The sequence below is a fragment of the Lycium barbarum genome, chromosome 1 (genome assembly GCF_019175385.1).
Source record: "Lycium barbarum isolate Lr01 chromosome 1, ASM1917538v2, whole genome shotgun sequence".
NCBI lineage: Eukaryota > Viridiplantae > Streptophyta > Magnoliopsida > Solanales > Solanaceae > Lycium > Lycium barbarum.
Window position 1 is genome coordinate 43,378,213 of NC_083337.1, and position 12,601 is coordinate 43,390,813.

The 12,601-nt window shown below is 37.1% G+C and overlaps 1 long non-coding RNA gene across 1 annotated transcript; it reads right to left on the reverse strand.

The window, feature by feature from the left end:
- Positions 1-7,655: 7,655 nt before the first annotated feature.
- LOC132635248 (uncharacterized) lies at positions 7,656-11,562 on the reverse strand. Its single transcript, XR_009580478.1, has 2 exons — positions 11,290-11,562; positions 7,656-8,264 (listed from the first exon to the last, which is right to left on the reverse strand). It is a non-coding gene; the product is annotated as an uncharacterized LOC132635248 (long non-coding RNA).
- Positions 11,563-12,601: the final 1,039 nt, after the last annotated feature.

Genomic DNA, 12,601 nt, shown 5'->3' on the forward strand with positions numbered 1-12,601 from the left:
GTGTGCGTTTCCCGCCATGACTGGCACCCACGCTAACTCCTAGTGGGCGAACCAATACGTCTAGCCATCTACTCATTCAAGTCCATTTTTATTTAACCAATTCATAACAGTTAAACACAAGATAATTCAATAAATAGTCACGCCATAAATTAATAACGTAAATGTGAAAGTTCGAACTATTACAATCCCAAAATTCGAAAGTCACTGTACAAGGACTCTAATCCAAAACATGCCTAAGGAATGTATACGGTCTGAAATAAATAACTGTCAATGTCTGGAGTGGAAATAGACATTAGAAAAAGAAGATCTTTGGGTGGCCTGGGATGGATAAAAGCTCACCCTAAATCTATCAGCCAATGGCCTCAACCCTAAATATGAGGTCGAGTAACAGTCTCTGGATCAGAATCTGCACTCAAAAGAATGCAGCAAGGTAGTATCAGTATAAACACTATGTACCGGTAGATATCATAGGCCGACTAAGATTAGTATCATGCATGAATCATAAAATCAATAAAATAGATAGACCAATCAACAACACATAATCAAATAGCCCAACAACAAGTCAACCAATGATAATAACAAGCAAGTACCCAATAATATCCAATCACATCAACGGAAGCAAACAACGAAAATAAGTCTACCAACAATGACCCAATAACACTGTACATGCATGCTAACTGATGTCATTGCTCAGTAGTCATGACCTGCAGGGGACCTATTGTGTCCATGTACTACCCGTTCCGGATTCACTCATTGGACCCGAGCTTACAACTAGGCCACATCCTCACCCTCGGTCAAATGTGACTGTTCATAACTAGGTCTCATCCTCACCCCCGGTCAAATGAGCCTTTTCGTATATATATACATATTTATTGTCACATCGCTTTCAATAATCGATTTATCATTTTGTACCTCAATTTCACCAAGAATATCATATTAACTTCTCACCACAACATCATCAACCTGCAGGTCCCAACATATCAAATAGTGGCGCTAAGCCCACATAATCACTCAATCAATAGCATATAGGAATTTCAACCACACACATTATGCTTGACGACTAGACATGCTTTCTCCTATCAATTTCACAACACATACAATCAACTAATCAAAGTCTAGCTCAAGTAGACCGTAACTTACCTCAACTGTAGAGCTGGAAAAATGCAGATTACTCCGCTATAGCCTTTCCTTTCCGTAAAGTCTCGGAACGCTCAAAGTCTAGCAATTAAGATGCTAAATAAATCACAATCACTCTAGTCACAAAATCAATTCAGTGAACACCCTTCCCTTTTTCCCCATTCTAATAGGTGAATGATTTCTAGTTGTAAATCAATCTAACATTGGCCTTAACCCACAAACTATCAATTTAAAAGGTTATTTAATCAAATTACCTCTTACAAACAGTTTCTATGGTCAAGCTACCATTTTTATGAAATCATAAGTCTCAATTCACTTAGTTCATGTATCTAATGGTTCAATTCTTGATTAAAAAATAATAACCCAAGACATTAGATGATAAATACACAATAACAATCATACCCCATCAACTATTGAAAGTCTATTAAGTTCTAGGGTTACTGTTATGTTCCGTGTTTTCGTATAATTGGAAATCGAGAAATAATTAAGATTGTGCCTTATGAAGAAATATTTTGATTTTAGTAAATATGACTATGTTGGTTATGGAATCATTAATGTTAAAACATCGGGGAAGGCCGAGGGTAAATTTGGAATTTCGGAAATTAGTTTCGGGAATTACAAAACGGGACGTTTTATGAATTGGGCCAAGAAAATATAACACAAAGTGAGGCCCAAAATTTGATGGGGTGGCCGGCCATATCCATGGCCCAAGCCCCTTTCTTAATGATCATGTGCCATGCACATGACCAATAACATGGATATATACTAATGTGATACTTAGAATTATCTAGAACAAAACAAAAATTCAAGAACACCTCAAAGTGAGGCTCTCGGCCGAGAATGAGAAAGAGAGAAAGAAAAATTTTCCTAGCTTGTGTTGTGATCCAAAAATCTTAGTTTCTTCATAGTTGTGAAGTACTCACGACCCTCTTCAACGGGGTACAATTTGTTTGGCACAAGAGCGACGTTTGCGACAAGTCGGGTTTTCAAGAAAAGGTGAGAATTCTTACACTTTTGTGTTATAGAATTGATATGAATGTGTTAAGGATTGAGAATAGACGAGAATCCCGTAACTTTGTTGTGTGTAGAAAACCGTGGGTGTGTGTGTGTTTGGTGTTGGAGCCGTGGCACATATGAAGTGCAAAGTAATGTGAATTGATCTCGTTTAGTTTGTTCAATGTGTCGTTGTGGCCTTTATAACGTAAATGATCGTTTAACGAATCGAATTGGTGTTAGAAAATGATTTCGGAGCATTATCGGAAAGTATACACCTTTGGTATATTTGTGTATATCATTGTATATTTATGATACTAAAGACTTTAAATATGACTTATGGTTGATGTTAGTGAATTCAGAATGAAACGACGCAAGTTAGAACGTTCGTTGTAAGTTTTGATGTTTGGAAAGAAATATGGCAAGTAATAGATTTTGGGAATTTTTGTATATGGTTTGGAATATATTTGGGATGTGATTGCATAATCTTGAATGGGTGAATGAATACAATAATGTGGATATAGATTTGGAATTGTGAAGTTTGAATGAAAAATTGTCAACTTGTGTAGTAAGGTAGAACTTTGAAGTTAGAATGATTTGATTGTGATTTTTGTTGTTTGTGATGTTTGGGTTGTTGTTGTTGATGTATTTGGAGCCGAGCTACGTCTCGGGGATGTTAGATTTATAAGGGAAATGCTGCCGAAATTTCGGTAGGCAAAAATCAAGTTAATGGAAACTTTAAGCCTAAGAATCTCAAATTGGTAACTTTGACCATTTGCAGATTTCGGACGAAACGGGATTTGATTTTAAAGAGAGCATAAGACGTCTATAAGGTATGTAAAGCTTCCCACTTCTTCGTTTGGCATGTCTTAGTACGTTAGGTGAATATCGGAACTTCCGGAGCAATTCTGCTCCTCGAAACCCGATCTATAAAACGACTACTGTTCATTCAATTCGATTGAAGCCTAAAGGCTCTATTTTGGCTAGAATGCGACCAAATGTCCGAAACCTATCGAAATGTGATCGGGTCACTTTGAAATCATTATGTATGACCATTTTGTCTCTAAATGTTCGTAAATTATGTCCGCCACCTCGATTTGACCCGAGGTGGGCCCGCTAACCCCGAGACGCCCTATTTGTCCTATTGGGCTCTCCTTTTGAATAAAGTTTGATATGAAACCTTCGGTTTTGGAACTTCCTCCTAAGAGACATGTTTTGAATATTATGATATGCTAAGTTACATTTTGAGCCATACGTACCATTTTGGAAACATTTTGTGAAATGAAACTTCGTATCGACTAAGTATTCGATTATGTTGTACTATGAAATGACTTATGACATCATTATGTTTTGGAAAGGCTATTTTGAAATATATTTTGCATTTGTTCGCTCACGACTCCGCTCGTGCCTCATTATGACTTCGTTCACCGGTTCCCGGGCCGGTTATGATTCGTGTGCCCTATGATAATTCGGCCGTATGCTGTGTTACGGTTCCCGAGGCCTCGCCATAGGGCCGGGTCCCGTTTGGAGTTATGCTGTGATATGGCTAGTGATGCGATACGCTCACTTATGTTTGTGTTCGGGGATGTACGGAGATTCGAAACCTTCTGGTGTTATGCTGTGTGTGGCGCCAGCGTCGGAGTGGCGACCACGTTCTTGAGCGTTTGCATGATTTCGTTTGCATTATGTATATGTATATGATTTGATACGGATTTTAACATACTGATTGGTACTTCCCTTTTGATATCCGGTTTGCTTTCAGTTTTATCCCATATTTTTGTACTCCGTGCTTTACATATTCAGTACATATTTCGTACTGACCCCCTTTCTTCGGGGGCTGCGTTTCATGCCCGCAGGTACAGACATTGGTGATCCTCCGCTGTAGGCTTCACTCTCTGCTATTTTGGAGTACTCCTTCTTGACTCGGAGTCCACTTTTGGTACAGACACTCTCTGTTATGTATATATTCTGTACATTTGACTATTTGGGTACGGCGGGGCCCTGTCTCGCCATATTTCTTTGTTTTGAGTTCGTAGAGGCCTGTAGTCATATATGTGGGGCGAGGGTCCAATGTATGTTTGTCGGTTTTGTTTTCCGGTCTTAAAGCGGTCCGTTGGTTATGATGGCCCTTATGCTTATATTTGCACTTTTGACCGGCGATGTCTATTCCGCCGCTCAGTTTGGATTCGATATGACATTTTGATTTGTGCGACAGCTTAAGACATATTTTGATATAAACTATGTTTGATATGACTTTTATGAAATTCTGAAATACGTTCGGATTTGGTAAATGAATATGTGATTTGGTCTGGGTACCCAAGTAGGGTGCCAGTCGCGGCCCACGGGGCTGGGTCGTGACAGTTACTATTCCCAATTCACTATTGTAAACTCATAAAGAGATGATAATCATAGAGATGAAAGCGTAATGATGGAAGGAATGGTTGATACTTACCTCTCAATGATATTCTTGTCCTAGCTTAGAATTTCGCTTTTGCCCTAGGTGCATGTTGGGAACTATTTTGGAGTTTTATGAATAATGAATTCGGAACTAAGGGTTCGTTTGGTACAATGGATAAGCAAAAATAGTCCTGGGATAAAAATTTAGTACCATCTTATCCCACGTTTGGTTGGGATAAAACCACGAGATAACTAATCCCCGGATTAGTTATCCCGGTATTAGAGTGTTTTTTTATCCCACATAGAGGGTGGAATAACAATCTCGGGATAACTAATCCTGGGATTAGTTAGCCCGGGATAACTTGTTCCCCAACCAAACGAGCCATAAGTGTTTAAAAATCTTCTGTCCCCGTCGACCACTGCGGTGGTCAACCCGTCGCTGCAGCAGTCTTGCTATAGCGGGCAAGTGCCCGCCGTAGCGGACCATAACAAAATTGTCCCACCACTGTGGCGAGCCTGGTCCAGCTGCAGCAGTTCCACTACAGTGGTCCAGTGCCCGCCATAGTGACACCCCATTTCCCAGATGACCGCGGCGGCGAAAGGTCGGTTACTACAGCTGTCCTGCCGCAGCGGTACCATTGAACCAGTGAGCTCGCTAATTTCCACAGTTTTTCACTCTACCATGTAACATTTCATCCGAGGCCTCACAAACACAAACAAAACTTGCACATTAATATAACAACACCATATGGACTCAACCGTGGCCTCGAAACTCATAACGGAGGTATAATATCCTACATCACCCCTAACGGACTCAACACAATCAAACAATAATCACAAACGAGTCAAGTTTTCAATTCTTAGACTTATACATTCGAGTTTCTATTAACTCGTTCTACCCTTGGAAAGGTTCTATTTGGTAGGGTGATCCTAGATTTTCCCTCAATGATCGGGAGGGTTGTTATATATAGTAGTGATTGTCAATGGTGATTGGTGGTTGTAGTAATAGCAGTTGGTGGTGATGATTGTAAGTGATGGCTAGTGGTGATAACGACCTATACCTTGTGGTGGTAACGACTAATTGCAGTGATTGACAACAGTGGTGATTGTGATTGAGGATGGTGGTTGTGGGTAGTCGTAGTTGATAATGAATGGCGACAACAGTTGATAATGGTGGATGATGACAATAGCGATGTACGGATGGAAGTAGTGAGCTGTCATCTTTGTAGAAAAATTTTAATAGACATTTTAATGATATTAATTAACACTTTGCTATAAATTTTAATCATTCATATGTATTTAGTCATCAAGTGGTTGTAACATAAACAAACAAATGCACTTAAAGATTAAGACGCATACCTAAAAAAATAGACAGACTTAATGACTGAAAGCTGAATGATTAAGATTAAGACTTTCGTTAAGAGCAAACGCCTAATCAAACAAGCTTTTTCACGTACAATATATGGAACCTACATTGTTCCTGCTAACGTAAAAGTTCTTTCAAGAGAACAATTTTAAAATTTGGACTTCCCGTCGAGTTCAAATAACTGGGACACAGTGTTCTAATACAGTGTCAACTTAGCTTTAAATTAAGCATACCAACTTTCCCAGTTCTTAAGCCTACCAGTAAAAATACACACATTTCAATCTCAACCCGCATGGATGAAACAGACTTGTTCTTTTACTTTCTTTTGCCCAACTCCTGCAAAACTCAATTTCACTCAGCAGTAAGAAATAAATAAAGACAGATGCTTTCACGTCATAAGAACTATGCACTGCAGCTGCAGACGTCAATTATGCGATTTAAACAAAGCAACAACAACAACAAGCCCAGTATAATCCCACCATGTGGGGTCTGGGGAGGGTAAAGTGTACACAGACCTAACCCCCACCTTGAAAGGTAGGGCGGCTGTTTCCGAAAGACCCTCGGCTCAAGAGAGGAAAACAAGACAAAAGGTCAGATAGGACTAAGCATATCGAAAACAATATGAAAACAAGGAATAACAAAAGCGAAAAAGTCATGGTAGAACAGTCTGGAAAGAAAGGAGCATTAACTACTATAGATAAATAAGATAACCAAAGTACAACGGCCCAACAAATATAAGCAGCAATCAAATGCAGAAATCAAATGGCAATAAACAAATGAGCAAAACTACAACTACTATGGTGAAAGGATAAGCCACCTAGCCTTCTATCCTAATCTGAGTCCTCCACAACCTCCTATCTAAGGTCATGTCCTCGGTGAGCTGAAAGTGGACACACCAAAAAACAGCTATACTTGGGAAAGAAAGCAAAAGAAAAAAGATGTAACATTCCAGGTGAGTGACTCTGGACAAAAGTACTACAGTTCAAACTTGAAAAAAAAAAATACACCAAAACTAAATACAAAGGCTGGTGAAGTACTTGTGCGCTTAATTTTGGTTTAGCTTGATACAACAAAAGAGTTCATAGGGTAAAGTACATGGGGGAGTACTGGATTCAAGTTAAATCCAGTTCTTTATCCGTACCACATAACATATTGCAAGGGAAGAGTATTACAAAAAGCTGGATTGATCAATTCAGCTGTTAAATTTGGCCTTAGAGTTCTTCAGGTGACTGGTTCAACTGTAGTGTCTTGTGAATCTGCGTAGGACATCGAGATCAGCTTAGACCTGTAATTATCATCACCCTCACCTTTTACCTCCTTAATAACATTATCAGCGTTGAACTTTTCAGGTCTATATCAAATAGCAAGATCCTTCTCTTTATCCGAGCAAGATATGGCAATTAGTGACTCCCGGGTCACTTCCTTAGAAATTTCTTTTCGGGATCCCTTCTTATCCATATAATGGTTATCTTCCTCCTGTATATTGAATGATTGAATGAGAATATGAAGGAAATAAGTTCTAAACCATCAAACAAAGTAAAGATTCTGTTATCAGCCATGGTAATTACTACAGCCAAGTCTCTTAGAGTTTAGCCGCAAATTAAATTAGTCTCAGTTCCTACTTTATATTCAGCACTTTCATTCAGTGTACCACTTATACTTCATAATGAACATTACCTAAACCGAAAAGGTACTGATTATTAAATGCTAGCAAATATACTAGTTGGCATAACATGAGACAGTGACCAAGAAAAAGGTGAAATTTGCAAGGTGCACAACTGAGTCACTGACTTCATATAATAAACACGATAACACTGAAAGCATACATAAACTGTATCACTGTTATGTATGCTTAATCTTGACAAAAGTACTACAGTTCAAACTTGAAAAAAAAAAAAACACCAAAACTAAATACAAAGGCTGGTGAAGTACTCGTCTGCTTAATTTTGGTTTAGCTTGATACAACAAAAGAGTTCATAGGGTAAAGTACATGGGGGAGTACTGGATTCAAGTTAAATCCAGTTCTTTATCCGTACCACATAACATATTGCAAGGGAAGAGTATTACAAAAAGCTGGATTGATCAATCCAGCTGTTAAATTTGGCCTTAGAGTTCTTCAGGTGACTGGTTCAACTGTAGTGTCTTGTGAATCTGCGTAGGACATCAAGATCAGCTTAGACCTGTAATTATCATCACCCTCACCTTTTACCTCCTTAATAACATTATCAGCGTTGAACTTTTCAGGTCTAGATCGAATAGCAAGATCCTTCTCTTTATCCCAGCAAGATATGGCAATTAGTGACTCCCGGGCCACTTCCTTAGAAATTTCTTTTCCGGATCCCTTCTTATCCATATAATGGTTATCTTCCTCCTGTATATTGGATGATTGACAATATGAAGGAAATAAGTTCTAAACCATCAAACAAAGTAAAGATTCTGCTATCAGCCATGGTAATTACTACAGCCAAGTCTCTTAGAGTTTAGCCGCAAATTAAATTAGTCTCAGTTCCTACTTTATATTCAGCACTTCCATTCAGTGTACCACTTATACTTCATATTGAACATTACCTAAACCGAAAAGGTTCTGATTATTAAACGCTAGCAATTATACTAGATGGCATAACATGAGACAGTCTAAAAGGTGAAATTTGCAATGTGCACAACTGAGTCACTGACTTCATATAATAAACACGATAACACTGAAGCATACATAAACTGTGTCACTGTTCAATCTCGACGAAGGAGTGATAGCTATAACCACGTTTCACTTATAATGTTGTGGGATTGTCTGCAATCTAAATATCCTCTCAAGCAGTCTAGCTCTACCTTCTTTATCTTCAAGCAAAAGGCTTTGTTTTATTTATTAGATATGTTCAACCAAAGATGTCATGGAAATTTAACTTCCAGCAAACAGGCTCACCAGCATATGCATACAGTTGCAGCTTGGAAGACATGAATTAACATATTTAGGTTCTACATGCCCCCATTTGACGTTCAATCTCTTACTTTCTTTTTGGGTATGCCTAATGATGTTTATTTTACTAAAACATGAAGTTTTACTTCATTGTCCACGGATTAAATAAATGTGGGCTATTGTAACACAGCACGCGTTTGGACAGAAAAATGAAGCTTGAGGCCCTAAACTTGGCTATATGCTCAATAAGCCCCTCATATTTCTTTCTTCCCGGATTGCCCATATTAGGGCCAAGGAGTATTAAATAAGCGGTGTCCTTGAGCGTAAATTCTAAGAATAAAATAAATACTGACAGTAGTATGCTAAATAACCAAATTATTCATCATCCAAAAGTACCCTTTCACTCATTGAAGTATATTGGTCAGTCAAATGTCAGTGACCCCATAAACCAATTATTTCATCTCAATAATCACAATGCAACAGAGACACGGTATGCTAGCCACTGGAGCATTTTTTGGCTCTATCCAAAATAATAACATACAACTGCACAATCCATATTACTACACATAGAGATCCACCAACTAAATTGAAGTTATCCAGGATCTGAAAAGGTCGTTTCTTGAGAACTGTTGAAAGATTCATCTTACAAAGGCCCACTATGCAAAGTTGTACAGTAGAAAAGTGGCCCAAACTGAAGCTTATATATATAAGCATGCTCACTTGCAGTTCTAAGCGTCCATAAACTATTCGCACAAAAAGAGAAGGAGAAGAAAACCTAGAGTTGAATCGTCATATAGAGAAAGACTGCTTCTCCAAAACATCTGCATTGGCAGATTCATATCATCAACGAATGCTGGCAATTTGAACAATTGCAACTAATACACCAGATTTTCCCATCTATTTGAAAACCTAAGAATTTAACCAACTTGGAAGCGAAAAAGAAAATCGATTAACAGCCACATCATCTGCAACATCCTGAAACAACTTCTTCCAGGAATTGAATAAGACTAGATCTAATAACTTCTTGTGATAGTGCTAGCAAAGATCGTTACATAATGTCATATGTGCTCAGAAGACATGGATGGATATGCTATAGGAAACCCATGGGGCAAGAATAAGACTAAACCAATATAGGTTGCTGGAGTATTCATCAAATATACAGTCTTGCAGTAAGTCAGCAAGTTGGATATGAGACAAAAAGGGCAGATGAAATCTATCAGTCTTGTTTTGTTTTCTTATTGTCTATTAAGTTTCAACAAAGGAAATGCAGCAAAATGAACAACCCCCTCAACTAACAAGACGGCAGAAAGATGCCTCTGCAAATGCACAGACCTTTCCTCGGTTAGATCACTCCCATTGCCTAAACACATCTAAAAGCTGAACAGAAAAATAAATAAACTATCACCCATTTAAGGAGACAAATTATCCTAATAAGAACCACCACCCAAAAAATAACATCTACCACTACTAAGGTGCAATGTCAAACTAGTTGGGGCTGAAAATAATCAAGTATGGAAAAATTCTCATATGGGGAAAAGCCTCACAACTCTATAAACTTAGCATACCAACACTCTGCCCTATTTACATCCGATTCCTATCCTTCAAAAGATGTTTGATTGGGATTATACAATCACGCTACATTACCATAATTCCGTTAATTCATCAGTTTCCACTCTACACCTTGCATTTTACACATTATCACTGAACTTACATCGAAGTCCAGGGGCGGAGCCAGCATTGTGGTTACGGGTTTGGCTACGGGTTCGGCAGAACCTAGTAGTTTTCATTTAATATTTATAAAAAGTCTATCCAGAACCCAATAAGCAAAAAAGATTACCCACAAACTAAAAATGTTGGCTCTAACTCTGCGTAAAACCCCTTTAAAAAAAAAAAAAAAAAAAAAAAAAAAAAAAAAAAAAACCATCACCATTAGAGATGCAATTTTCAAATCTAAAATTCCAAAACATAGGCTCTCCTATATCAGTACTTCTAACAAAAACTTCATTTCACACAGGGTGTGTTTGGTATGACTGGAAAATGTTTTTCTATTTTCCTTGTTTTGGTTGCTTATCTTGAAAAATATTTTCCTAAAGAATTTAAGCAAAAACATTTTTCAAATTATTAAGAAGACACCAAACGCATCGCCAACCGACCTCCACCCCACCTACCCCCACCCCCCGCCCCCTACCCACTGCTTACCCCACCTCCCACCCCACCTATCCTACCACCAGAAGTGGCCTACCCCATCACCAGAAGTTGTACTCCGAATTTAAGAACCTCATAGCATTTTGTTTTGAATGTATCCAAATGCTTTTAATACAAACACAAGAAAATGAGTAAAAAAATCACTTTTTTACGGAGAAAATATTTTTCTTGAAAAACATTTTCCATTGTACCAAACACACCCATAGTGAGATATAATTCAAGTTCCAACTCTATTATGCTTTGATGAAGAAAAAAATAAAAGAAAGGGGAACTTTACCGATTGTAATTCTTGAAATGCTTCAATGAGGGTCGGTTCCTCCGTTAACAACAATCATATCTTCATCCCTTTTATACAAATATTCCAAAGATAATAATACATACGAGCTGGAAACACGCAAGCAATACGTTTCATATTTTGTCGTATGGACTAAGCTTTTGTCGCCATCCCTCAAGTTGTTATATTGTACCTAATGGTACAGCTTCTACTTTTATACATCGGCACTTTCCTCCCAATTACAATCAACTCTCAAATTGATAATTATTTTAATGTTTTTTAATAAACAGCTTGTTAGTAATGTAGTACTCCCTCGGTTCAAAGTGTTCACTTAAATATTTGCGCACTCTTTAAAAAAAATTTAATTTTTAGGTAAAAATAGATAATTTAACTAAACTATTGCTAATTAAGTATTGAGATTTGATCAGTTAACACTTAATAAGGACAAATCTAAAAACATAAAATTGATACTTTCTTGATTTAATAAGTAGAAACTCTTTCTAAATAAAAAAATAAATGTTAAGTAAACACTCTTTTTGAGCCAGAAGGAATAATAATTATTTCCGGACTTAGACAAACACGTGAAAGAACAACATTTTATTGATTGACTCCAATTTGACTTATTGTTGAAGTTAGGTGTGTTTAGATCAAATTAAAAATTTGAAAAATCAAATTAATCTGATTAAAAAAAAAAACTCAATAGATCAATTTTGTTGATTCGGTATTGACTATTGAGTAAGAAAAAGTCAAATTCCCAACCAATAAACATATTTCAAATTTTATATGAAAAAAAAAAAACATGTCTAGAAATATTATGATCCTCTCATATAGTATTATACTCCCTCCGTCCCATAATAAGTATCGCCTTAGCTAAAAACACGCATATTACGAAACTAATAATGCAATGTGAAGTTTATCAAATTACCCCTATATAATAAAAATAAATTACTTTTACCTTTTGATTGGAGCATGTACAAGAATTAAACCTTTTGACATTGATAATCTAACAATAACAAAGTTACTATGTGGCTTTTTCAATCATCATTTAAATATTATTTTATTGTCTAAAGGTAAAATTGAAAAAAACTAGTCAATTTATGTCTTGGTTTACTAAGGTGACACTTATTATGGGACAAAAAAATTGATTAAGGTGCCGCTTATTATGGAACGAAGGAAGTAATAAATAAGGCTGATTCTTATGTGCATGATCGCTTTCTTATCAAGCGCATGTTGTTGAAATGCTTCAATCTCTTTATTTTTCAACATTCACAGGTCAAGATCTACCACATTCTTATATCTTTCTCAATTTTGTCAT